Source organism: Myxine glutinosa, chromosome 6 (assembly GCF_964187855.1).
Source record: "Myxine glutinosa chromosome 6, kmMyxGlut1.1, whole genome shotgun sequence".
Lineage (NCBI taxonomy): Eukaryota > Metazoa > Chordata > Myxini > Myxiniformes > Myxinidae > Myxine > Myxine glutinosa.
In genome coordinates this window covers 178,862,824-178,875,534 of record NC_136266.1, presented here as the reverse complement: position 1 = coordinate 178,875,534, position 12,711 = coordinate 178,862,824, and the positions used below count along the sequence as shown (strand labels likewise).

At 42.8% G+C, this 12,711-nt stretch overlaps 1 protein-coding gene across 6 annotated transcripts in view; it reads right to left on the bottom strand.

Annotated features, from left to right (window-relative positions):
* LRP1 (LDL receptor related protein 1) overlaps positions 1-12,711 on the bottom strand; it is a 524,929-nt gene that overhangs the window by 475,879 nt on the left and 36,339 nt on the right. The window lies entirely within an intron of this gene.

The window sequence follows — 12,711 nt, the reverse complement described above, 5'->3', positions numbered from 1 at the left end:
TCTTGTGTCCCAAACCCATCCCTCTCTGTACCCACCGTACCCAGTCGTACCCAGCTGCTCCTGGACTCTGTGTCCTTTCCTTCTGACAAGGTGGAAAATTTTCTGTCAACCCTCGACTCTGATTCTGCAACTGGACCTGACGGCATCAGCCCACGGGTCCTATAATCCTGTTCTTCCGCTCTTTCACTCCCTCTCTCTGTTCTCTTCACCCTCTCTTTTGCTCAAGTTCATCTGCCATCTGCTTGGAAATCAGCCAACATCACCGCTTTGCACAAAAAAGGTGCAAAAACAGATCCTAGCAACTACAGACCAATCAGCCTTCTCCCAATTATCAGCAAAGTCATGGAATCCATCATTGCTTCGGATATGAAATCTTTCCTCTTCTCCAATGGCTTGATCTCTGATCATCAATTTGGTTTCAGACCTGGTCACTCTACTCTGGACATGCTGCTTCTGCTTTCTCAACAATGGATGGAGGTCCTCAATGCCAAACAGGAAATTAGAGCTGTCTCCCTTGACATATCACGTGCCTTCGATACGGTCTGTCACGCCGCTCTGCTCACCAAACTCTCCCCCTTTGGTATCCATGGAAATATCCGCGCATGGCTGGTGGACTTCCTCTCTAGTCATAGTCAACGTGTGGCCCTGAATGGGTTTCTCTCATCTCCTCTTCCTGTTCAGGCTGGAGTTCCCCAAGGCAGTGTTCTGGGCCATGTGCTTTTTCTGGTCTTCATCAATGATCTCTCTGACTCTTGGAAATCCTCACTATCTCTTTGCTGATGACTCTACTCTCTGTCGCTCCATTCCTCATCCCTCAGATCGGCAGTCTGCAGCCTCCTCACTCTCTGCAGACCTGGACAAAATCACAGACTGGGCAAACAAGTGGAACATGTCTTTCCATCCTGACAAATCTCACACTCTTACGATGTCTCTCCGAAAAGACCGACTGGACAACCCTCCCATCCACTTTCTGAATAATCCTCTCCAAGAAGTTCTGTCACTCAAGCTTTTGGGTCTCACTATCTGCCATGTTCTTTCCTGGGAAAACCACATTTCAAATCTGGCCTCCAAAGCCAGTCGCCGACTGCGCATCCTCCGTCGTGCGAAGTCCTTCCTTGGCACACCTGAGCTCCTCACCACATACAAGGCTTTCATCCGCAGCTCACTGGAATACTGCTCTCCCCTCTGGGCTGGTGCTCCTTCCTCAGACCTAGCTCGTCTTCACACTGTTGAAACCAAAGCGTTCAGAATCATTGGAATCTCCCGCGATGAAGCTAACTCCAAAGGCCTTTCACTCACTCACCGCAGGCAGGTTGGTGGTCTTTCCGTCTTCTACCGACTCCTCTCTGGCCTTGCCCCCCCCAGCTCTCTCTGGGCTCTGTCCCGCAAATATTCCTACAGGTCGCACAAGATCGGCCTGCAACCCTCTTATGGTTAAACTGCCAAAATCAAGACTCTCTGCTCACCTTCACTCCTTCATTCCTCTTTTCTCCCGCCTCTGGAACAAACTCCCTCACTCTCTTCAATCCCACTCCACCCTCCAGGTGTTTAAAACAGCTGTTTCACCACCATCTCTTATCTTCCCCCATCCAAAACCTTGATTTTTTCTACCCCCGCTAATTTCAGCCCAAATCCACTTTTTTGAAATACCAACTTCTGTCCTGGAAGTCCTTGGTGTCCTTGTGTGTTATACTTCTCCCACCCCCCCCCCCTTCCCACACCTCCTCCCCCCAAGCCCTCTCCCTCCCACACATCTCCCTGCTCTCAAATGTTGTTTGTGTGCTTCCCCTTCTCTCCCCATCTTGTCTTCCGCTCCCTCTTTTTATATATTTTGTTTGTCTGTTTGATTTATTTCTGAAATAAATGTTAGGTCTTTCACGAGCCTCGATTCTGCATACAAAAAAAATTAATAATAATAATAATTATAATAATAATAATAATAAATAAATAAAATTCGCCCGTATCTGTTCACAATTTTTTGGGATATCGTTCTTCATATTGTTTTTGGCCTATCTCTTAATATTGAAGAATCACTTTTAAAATTATAGGATCCAGATCTTCACCAAAATCGAATCGATTACCGTAAAATGGGGTGAATAGGGACAGCAAGGTGAATAGAGACGCAAACTGAAAAAAAGTTCGGAAACTTTTTTCGCTGAAAATTGATAACCATACTGATTTGTTGATATTTGGGTTGAAAGTATTCTCTTGTTTTTTTTAAAAGCAACTTATAGTCCCCATTAACCCCATATATGGGTTAAATAGGAATAAATAGGATTTTTATGGCTGTCCCTATTCACCCCGTTTTACGGATGAATAGGGACAGTCACTAATACAAAAAAATAATAATCAAGAAACAATCCTGAGTTTCCAACTTATTGCTAAATTTATAGCTCAGATGGATGCACATAATATGCACCCATAATATAAACCACGGTGCCAATGAAAAAAAATATGGGATAAAAAGTTTCTCCAAACTGTCCCGATTTCTTGATTATTATTATTTTTGTATTAGTGACTGTCCCTATTCACCCGTAAAACGGGGTGAATAGGGACAGCCATAAAAATCCTATTTATTCCTATTTAACCCATATATGGGGTTAATAGGGACTATAAGTTGCTTTATAAAAACACAAGAGAACACTTTCAACCCAAATATCAACAAATCAGTATGGTTATCAATTTTCAGCGAAAAAAGTTTCCGAACTTTTTTTCAGTTTGTGTCCCTATTCACCTTGCTGTCCCTATTACCCCCATTTCACGGTAGTTCTTGTCACACACCCAACCTCGAAAACAAATTTCGGCCGAATCTGTCCACAACTTAAGATATCCTGCTCAGAGCTAAACACACAGGGGTGAAAACATAATCTCCACCTCCCTTCGGTGGCAGAGGTAATAATTCGATTTGGATGCAGTGCAGGTATGATGGACCAATTTTTTTCAATCTTATATGCTCCGTGATTACTGCGCTTTTTAATGATCACTCGTGAATGTCCATAACCTTGTCAGTGCTGAAACTCAGAAATTAATGAAAAACATTTCACAAAGAAAGCCTACTAATCCATGGAAAATCGCAACTTAATCCATAATCTACGAGTAAATCCACTTGGACCTGTTGCACCGTAGACAGGTTATGTACGGCCAACGTAGATGGATGTGGTAATCCAGGTGAGCTGCTGTTTGGAGTGTGTGAAATTTAATTCCTTGATTTAATAAGCACACAGGGTATATGATTAATTCCTCGTTAGCTCGTGTATGAAAGGACACTTTTTCACTTCTAGGTTTGCTTTGGGGTATGCACAAGGACTTTCAATTACAATTACAAAGCCGCCAAACTATTTTTAAAATCCAAAAGGAACTAGTGGCAGAGCAAGACAAATTCTGAAAAGTTCACAATATCTCCTTAGTATTGAGCAATGGTTGAGGATTAGCAGGGATTAACTGCATCCTTTCCTAATGAAACAGCATGCTAGGATTAACCTTATGGCAGGAGATCACTGCTCAGCAACCGCGATGTTGCCGCTGGAAAAGTAATTAGACGCAGAGGAAAGTGGCCACGGCCACTTGTGAGACTTGTCGGAGCCACTTTTCCTTAATAATCAAAGTTATCAGGAATAGGTGCACAACATGGCGTGAAATTGTCACCTATCCGAGCTGTTAGGGTGAGCAACTCATTCACCTAGTTTTGTCATAATCAATCTACAACTCTTTTTGAAATATTGTGTGGCCTGTAGGCCCATTCACCTGTAGGCCCATGTAGTGTAGCCTATATCGTTTTTGGCCCATTCACCCATTGGTGAAAAAACACTTGGTTAAAATTTTAAAAATTTCATATCCGGATCCGGATCTTCACCGAAATCGAATCAATTTGTCCTCGTCACACACCCAACCTGCCCACCAAGTTTCGTCCAAATCCATTCATAACTTTTTGAGATATCGTGCTCACAGAAAAGGAAAAAAAACAGACAAACAGACAGACAAAGAGACATGGATGAAAACTTAACCTCAGTCTGTCTTCGGTGGCGGAGATAATAATCAATAAGACGCGAAGGAGGGATACGCCAACAGGTGACACTGTACAGGCACAAAGAGAGAATAAACATTTCGATTGTGACCAAGCACAAAGAAAAAAAGAGCATGTGTGAGAGGGGTTGGGCAGGGACGAGGTACATGTGGAAGGTGTGCCAAGTGATGACATGCAGAAAGGTGTGTGAGGTAAAAGGTAATATTGTGAACAAGTTTGAGAAGTGAAATGTTCTAAATATGCAGGTTTGGGAAGTGAAAGGTACACGTGTTGTATAAAGGTGTTCTGATATGCAGAAAAGTATGATGATGTAAAATGACACCGGTAGGAAGGTCGCATTAATGTGTGGGAATCATGAATGCAAAATTGGGAAAGCGTGGGATGGGTAAAGTTATGTGGGAAGGTGTGGGAAAGTGGAGGAATGGAAATGACGCATTAAAGAACGGGAGACTAAAACGAGAAGAAAGCTTCGCTGCACAGGTAAAATTGTCCTGATTGGAGAAAGAAAAAAAAATTTAAGTTGAATTTTTAAAATTCACAACATTCTTTGCAAAACATTAGTATTAATCTTTAATCAGATGGGATCAGCTAAGACTAAGGGAATGACTGATTTCACATCATCGTTGATTTGAAATGAGTTCTTCCACTAACTGGGACAAAGTGGCCAACTGTGATCTTTCTGGTGATGGTGAAATCCTCAGCATTTAGGAAGTTTCTAGTTGTGGAAAAATGATGGATTTGAAACCTAGAAAAATCCTGGGAACTATGGAGTTCATATAATACCTTACCTGCACAGTCTTGAGAACAAGCGTTACGCCTAGGTCCCCCGTCGGTGAAGTGATGTGAGTTGACAAAGTGGAAGGCGCAAGGCGGCCATCTTGGATTTTGACGTGGCGACCCAATTTGCAATAGCGTTCTTCCTTATGCCTAGATACACCCACACACCAGATTATAAGTTGGTACTTCGCTTATTTTTCAAGATATTCCGCTCACAAGGTTCAGACATACATGGCGGCGGCCATCTTGGATTTTGACGTGGCGCCCCAATTTTCAATAGCGTTCTTCCTTATGCCTAGATACACCCACACACTAGATTAGAATTCGGTCCTACGCTTACGCACGCACGCACGTCCGCACGCACGTCCGCAAGCATGCATGCACGGACGGATGGACGCACACACGGACGGATGGACGCACACACGGACAGAGGGGAAAACCATAGTCCCCCTTTCGCTCCGCGGTGCGACGGGGGACAAAAAATGACATGGGCGTGGTCTGCGAACTGCAAATTTGATTCCTCAAGTTGTAAAATGGTATAGTATTTTTTTTATACTACTGCTAAATCGAAGGGTTTTTTTTAAAGTGGCAAAAAGGCAATTTGTGTTCGACACAAAATTGCTCTGACACCGACGCAGCCCTTCTACTCGATGATATTCAGGATCGCTCAGTCTGAGATGTTTTGATTTTGGATCAGGGAGGCTCCCAGGGGGGAAAAATTAGCAGAGGTCTGAACTACAACCTCAAGAGATGACCGTCGGCCCACTCGGGGCTATAAATTTTTACTTCCGCCACAGAAGATGGACGGCAGTTATGTTTTCACCCCTGTCTGTTTGTCTGTCTGTCTGTCCCGTTTGTGAACAAAATATTTCAAAAAATTGTGGACGGATTCGGATGAAATTTGGCAGGAATGTAGCGTATGTGACACCGACGAAATGATTAGATTTTGGTGAAGATCCGGATTCGGATCCGGCTACTCGAATTCTTAAAGTGACTCTTCACCATTGGGAGATAGGGCCAAAATCGATACATAGCAGGATATCACAAAAAGTTGTGGAGGGATTTGGACAAAATCTGGTGGACCGGTTGGGTGTCTGACAAGGAAGAATCGATTCGATTTTGGTGAAGATCTGAATATGGATTCGGATATGAGAATTATTAAATTTTAAAGTGATTCTTCACCATGGAGTGATATGGCCAACCAGGCGGAGGTATGATCTCAACTGAGTGCCGTTCTGGTTTGTCTGTTTGTTTGTCTTTTGAGCAGGATATATGAAAACGTTGTGGACGTATTCGGATTAAACTTGGTGGACAGGTTGGATCTGTGACAACGACTAATTTATGAAATTTTAGTGAATATCCAAGTCCGGATGCACGAATTTTTAAGTGATTCTTCACCAGCGGGAGGTGGGGCCAAAATGTTGAGTTGTGATAACATCTCATGATTACATTTTCATGCCAGAAAAAATACGATATCTGGACAAGTTGTGGATTGATTAATGATTGATTATGTTGTTGAACAAGTTGGATGAGCTGGTTAGGTGACAAGAACAAGCGGGTTCGATTTTGATTCAGGTCCCAAATCCAACTGTTCAGCCTGACGGAGGAATGCTCTCTACTGAATTCGTTCTAGTTGTACTTGTTTCACCATTTCCACACAAGCAACATTCGCCAGTGTTAGTGGAGTTTGGAAAGACCAGATCCCAACAGCGAATTCTCATGGAAACCTTTGATGACTTTATAGAAAAGGCAGGTTGGGTAAAGTTTGCAAATTTCAGTGAGCGTTTGCATCTGACACCTGCCTTTAAAGGTGTGCAACCTTACCAATGCCTCACACTTTTTATTAATATATTTTTCTGACTCCTCAAAAATCTGGTCACAGTTGGAAGCAAACTTGTCATCAAGGCCCAATCCATACACTTTGTTCTCCTCACTCATATGTAAAGCATATGATTGTAGTTATTACATACCTTCTCTTTTTGTTATGCCTCCACCCCCGAAGGTGGCCGGAAGCATTATGTTGTCGGGTTGCCCATCCGTCCATCCAGGCTAAACCTCGTTTTTCTCAGCAACCACATGTCCGATTGAGACAAAACTTTCAGGATAGAAAATCTGTCTTCTCATTCTTCCCTTAAACTTCTCATCTCTCATAAATTTGAACCTTGTTTTCCCTCTTCAATTGTCTTCTTCGCTTTCATTCTTCCTCTCTTCTCCATTGTACCCACATACCTCCTTCTATCCTCTAAAAATTAGACCGCGGGTCCTGAAGCTCACCTGGATCAGGAGCATCAGTCACTCAAACCCTCCATAAACCCCGCCAGACCCTGTTATTTTAATGCCGTGAACAAACTTTGGTACATCATGGGTGATGAAGGTTGTGACCAAGTTTCATCAAAATCGTGTGCGTAGTTTCGGAGAAGAGAGCAAATACCTATTTTTGGGGGGAGGGAGGGTGGTCAATACAACCTCTTTAGGCATCGAATATGAAGCTTGCGGCCAAGTTTCATCAAAACCGTGTGTTTGGTTCAAGCAACAATGAATGAAGTGTTTACGGACGCACTCACTCAATCACTCGCTCACTGACTTACCTACGGACACTGCTTGTTCACATAACCTCACCGGACTAAAGTCCAGGTGAGCTAACAATGGATAATGTGACTGCTGATATTCCAAGTGCAAGAAGTACATTTTAAGTGTTGTTTTGTTTTTGGGGTGGGGGTTGTTTTTTTTTTAACAATGTCGAGGCTCATGGAAGAGCTACAACACTGAACGTGTCAGGACACAACATAGCATAAGGAACAGAAGAGAGAGAGAGAGAGGGGGGACACCAACAGCAGGGTTGAAGGACAAAATAGAGGGAGACTTGGACAAACAATGGGTGTGGGGATGAATGAGAAGTAGGGGAGAACGCATGGGGTGGACAAGATGGATAAAGAAGCAAATTCTCAGGAAGGAAAAACTGGAAATTTGGAAGGACACGGTGGTGGGGGTAAACAAGGGTAAAGAAGATCATGGTTTTGGATCGGGGGCGATCTAAGATAGCGGTGAACAGCTGTCTTGAAGACCTGGAGAGAACAATGAGATTGAAGAGGGTGGGGAAGTTGGTTCTATATGTGAAAAAACAGGAAGAAATAAGGGGAGGTGAGTAGTGATCCTGGATTTAGATCGTTTCAACACAAGGGTGGTGGACCGTACGTACCCTGCATAAACCTGGGGGGGACAAAACACGGAAAGAGCAGAGGGTCCAAGACAATAAAGGAGGCGGAAGAAGACAGAGAGACCATCGACCTATCTGCGATTGTAAAGTGATAGGCCCATTGACTCAGCTTCATTGTGAGAGATTCCAATGATCTTGAAACTAAGGTTGAGGTTAGTATGCTCAGATGGATAATCAATGGACCAATGTTTGTAACCCAATATTCAGATGTTGCTGAGAATGCAACTCAAAGGAGTACACTCCAGGGTAAAACAGCACACGTTGATGGGAAAAGCAGGTAGTTGCAGACACTTTACAAAATTAGAAGAGATCACGACTGCTCGTTATACTGAAAACAAAGCAACTGCAGATTGAGGAATGCTTGCAATCAAGCACGACACCAGTAGCCTCCAAGGCATTCTATCCCATCTTCAATTTTCGTAACTACATCATACCTTGTTTTACAGCACACTGCAGAGCACATCCCTCCCTGAATAAACCACCACCTTCCTTTCACCTCTTTTAGGTAGTGGCAAACAATACTGATGGGAAAGATCTTCTAATAAAGACAAAATATCAGAGCTAAGTTTACAAAGCCCATGCCACTGACATGGCGCAACAATCCCAGAGAAGGCCAATACAAGCATAGCGTCAATTCTCTTGTATCAAAGCAACACAGAATTTTATTTTATTTATTTTTTTGAATCTATACATATGAGAAAGTATTTTCAGAAAGAAACTCGCCAGATAAGTCCACACTATCTTTGACAGGAAACTGGCATCGGAGAATCACCAGTGTACTCTCCGGTGTTTAAGGCAACTTTGCCAAAGTGATACAGCAGCTGCTATCATTTCCTGTGAAGGAGGCGAGCCAACCAATCACGGTCGCTTCGATGACAGGAATGGAACCCAAGTTTAACCTCCCTCTACCTGTGTACCTCCATTGATCATATTACTAAACCACCTGCTCATCACATCACTCAAGGCACACACAACATGAGCATCTTCACGATAGGCTGAAAGAGCCCTTTGAAGAATATCCCAAGAAGAAGAAGAAGGTGAGTCTGAATACCTGTCTGTCCTCCAACATTAAAATGGACAGGTTCAAAAAATTATATTATCACCAGAAGGATGGCATTTACATCTGCCGCCATTTTCTGCCGAACTCTTCACTCAAAGCATAAATAAGAAATGTAATATGTGTGGGGCTGTGCATGAGCTTGTGGGAAACCTCTGCTCATACAGGTTAAGGTGACAGGTTTAGATGACCACGGACTGCCCCAGCAGCTGTTAAAGTCATACACTCAATAAAGCTGGTTCCACAAGCTAAATCGATCTGCAGCTGTTCTCTCACACATTAAAGTAACAAAAATGGTTTTTAATTGTCATTTAGCATCCACGAGCAGAAAAACGAGGCACAGATAAGAAGCGTTTTTCACCTTTCTCTAAACAATAGGTACCCCCTGCACGCGAAGCCAAAAACGTGGTTAAGCAGTTGGTTCACTTCTCTCCATCCGTCCGTCCACAAAAGTCAGTTTGTGATCAAACAACAACCTAATTTCGATTGAATGTTATATTTTGACACAAATCTAAAAACAATCCTGTCGTTTGACAGTACTTTGGCTCTGCATTTGTCTCAATCGCGCATGCGTGAAGAGTGAAATATTTTATTTACTCCGTCTACCTGTCGAGCAGTCAAACAAAATTGAAAATCATTCCAAACAGAAAATGTTTTTTAAGGACATCCTAAAGGACACATACAACAGGCACAAAGGACTAATGTGACGTGTTAGATAAGGTGGTGCATTAGACACTGACAATGGTGGTAAACTTCCGGAATTAATTTTTCACATGACCTTTTACAATATTTATTTTATTTCAATTTAATTAACTAGCAACGGTACCCGCCCCACGGGCGAGGCTTCAATTGGGAGGCCCAAATGAAAAGGCAAAATATCAGAAATTGAACGCTTTTTTATTTTAAACGATTTATATAAACATCTGGTAAATCATATCACACGCAAATCATCAAAATCTAAACAGTATTTGTAGAATTTCAATAAAAGCCACACCACTGTTCATATCGGTAAATATTATTCCATCGTGTTTGGAAAAACTGGAAAATTGGAAAAATTGAGAAATTGGGAAAACAATATAGCCTATTTTACTTCAGGAAGTCCCAGGATTACCCACCCAAAATTTCGTTGCGATCGGTTTCAGCCATTTTTGTAGTACCTGGGAACAGACGGACAGACAGACAGACATTTGGTGAATTATAGTAAGATAATTGAACACCTTCCTTTTACAGTCTATATTTTATTTCAATGTAATTAATAATTGAACACCGTGGAACACAAATGGCCTTCTTAATGCTTCGTAAAAACTCCAGTTTTGCAGTAATTGAACGTGCTATATAAGGCGGTGTAGAAGACTGCATCAACGGCACTATACTTGCGGAATTTTTTATACAACCTTTAAAATCATTATTTTATTTCAGTTAAATTATACACTGGGAACACTGCGTGGGTTAAGGTGTTCTATGAACTATCTATGATCATCGAGCGAAGCTGGATTTCACATGATTAGCAAGTCACATGATGCCACAATACCTTTTCAAACTGACTACCAGCTTATCAGTGCAATCGGTCCGGCTGACTTGAGGTCACACGTGGCTCCCATGACATGTCTTGTACAGCAACAACTATAAAAATGCAACAATTCAATTTCATCCTCTGCCCGATTCAAACAATCCCGTGCAGGCCCTCCAAGCTTAGCATTCATCGGCCCATTTGACGGGCATCTGCTGCGTCATGGATCATAACATTGATAGGAATTCAAGAAATGGAGTGATGTTTTTGATGACGATTCAGCATCCTAAACATCATGGGTTTGCCTGTGTTTATGATTCAGTGAAAACCAACAAATGTCTTTATAAGAATCATACGGAAGTGCTTCCTCCACACCTTCCCCAAAGGAGCAAGGTTCCAACCTCAACCTGCCCGTGCATTATAATAATAATAATTCATTTATTTTGTATAGCGCTTTTCCAGAAGCCCAAAGGCGCTTTGACAGAGTGGAAAACATAATGCATAACAATACATGAAAACAACAATTGCAAAAAGACAAGAATCAAGAAAACAAACAGCAGCGATATACGGCATATATATAAGACAAGAATCAAAAAGACAAGACAAGAATCAATAGGGAAATATTTAAAGCAAAAGGAGGGAGAAGGAGAAGAGATAGTCAGGGGTTAAATGCTGTGGGTTGAATGTTGAATGCAGCGTTGAACAGGTGGGTCTTTAGTGATGTTTTGAATGTGGTGAGTGAGGAGGAGTCTCTGATGGTGTGAGGTAGTGAGTTCCAGAGGGTGGGAGCAGCGATGGAGAAGGCCCTGTCCCCCCAGGATCTGAATTTGGTCCGGATGGAGGGGGTCAGGAGGTTGGTACCAGCAGAGCGGAGGTTGCGGGTGGGAGTGTGTCTGGAGAGGAGGTCAGCCAGGTAGGATGGGGCCAGGTTATGGAGGGCTTTGTATGTCAAGAGGAGGATTTTGTACTGGATTCTCTGGGGGATGGGGAGCCAGTGAAGCTTGTAAAGGACGGGGGTGATGTGGTCACGGGTCCGGGAATGAGTGAGTAGACGGGCAGCGGAGTTCTGAATGTATTGGAGTTTATTGGTGATTTTTGAGGGTGAACCATAGAGGAGGCTATTGCAGTAGTCCAGACGGGAGGTGATGAAGGCGTGGATGAGGGTTTCTGCAGCCGTGGAGGAGAGGGATGAGCGGAGACGGGCAATGTTTTTCAGGTGAAAGAAGGCTGACTTTGTGATCTGTTTAGTGTATTTGTCGAAGGAAAGGGTTTGGTCAAAGATGACGCCAAGATTCCGGATGTGAGGGGAGGTGGCATTGTGATGGCAAAGAGCATTAAATCAAAGTACTTCAATAAAACCGATATTAGGTAAAGCCTTCCTTTTAATGACACAAGAATGAAATAAAAGGCCATAATATTATATGAAACCCAATGTTTATGCGTCATCTTCTCTGCAGTTCTTCAAAGTGAACATTTCATAATTGTCCATTCAATCTCCAGTAAATCTCAAATCCACGAACCCTTAAATGGATGGAAACTGGAACCGAGTTAAACCCACAAATCGTTCTGTTCTCAACGTCATAAGTGAGTGTTGGTTGAGTGATGCTGCAGTATGCACTCATGTCTCACATTAAAGGTTTTCAAAGTTTTAGTGAATTTACTTTGATCCCTCCCAAAACTCATCTGACTCTCAATACTCTTCCTGTTCAACTTACAGCCCTCCTCACTTCTTTTCTGCTTCTCTGCAAGCGTATGTGCCAGCAAGGTATCCATTTTGCAATCAAACACTTCAAGAATTGTACTTACAAGCCTTCTTTGATACTTTGAAAACCTTTCATAGGTGCCATTTTAGTGCCCAGGCCCTAGCCCCACCACAAACAGCAGATTGCACTGCAGATGAAAGTGAAAGGTCACCCTCCACCACCCTCCACACACATACACACACCAGGCCACACCACCATCCAGCTCCAAACACTGAACCTTAGTGGTTCCACTCTGGCCCTCATCACAAGCCTTGCACAATCAGCCATGAGGACAAAACCTGCAGGACACAGAAAATTATCTTCAAAGTTCGAGGGACACCGATAAATTCCAGGCACTCCATCAAACTCCGGATTGCTTCATTT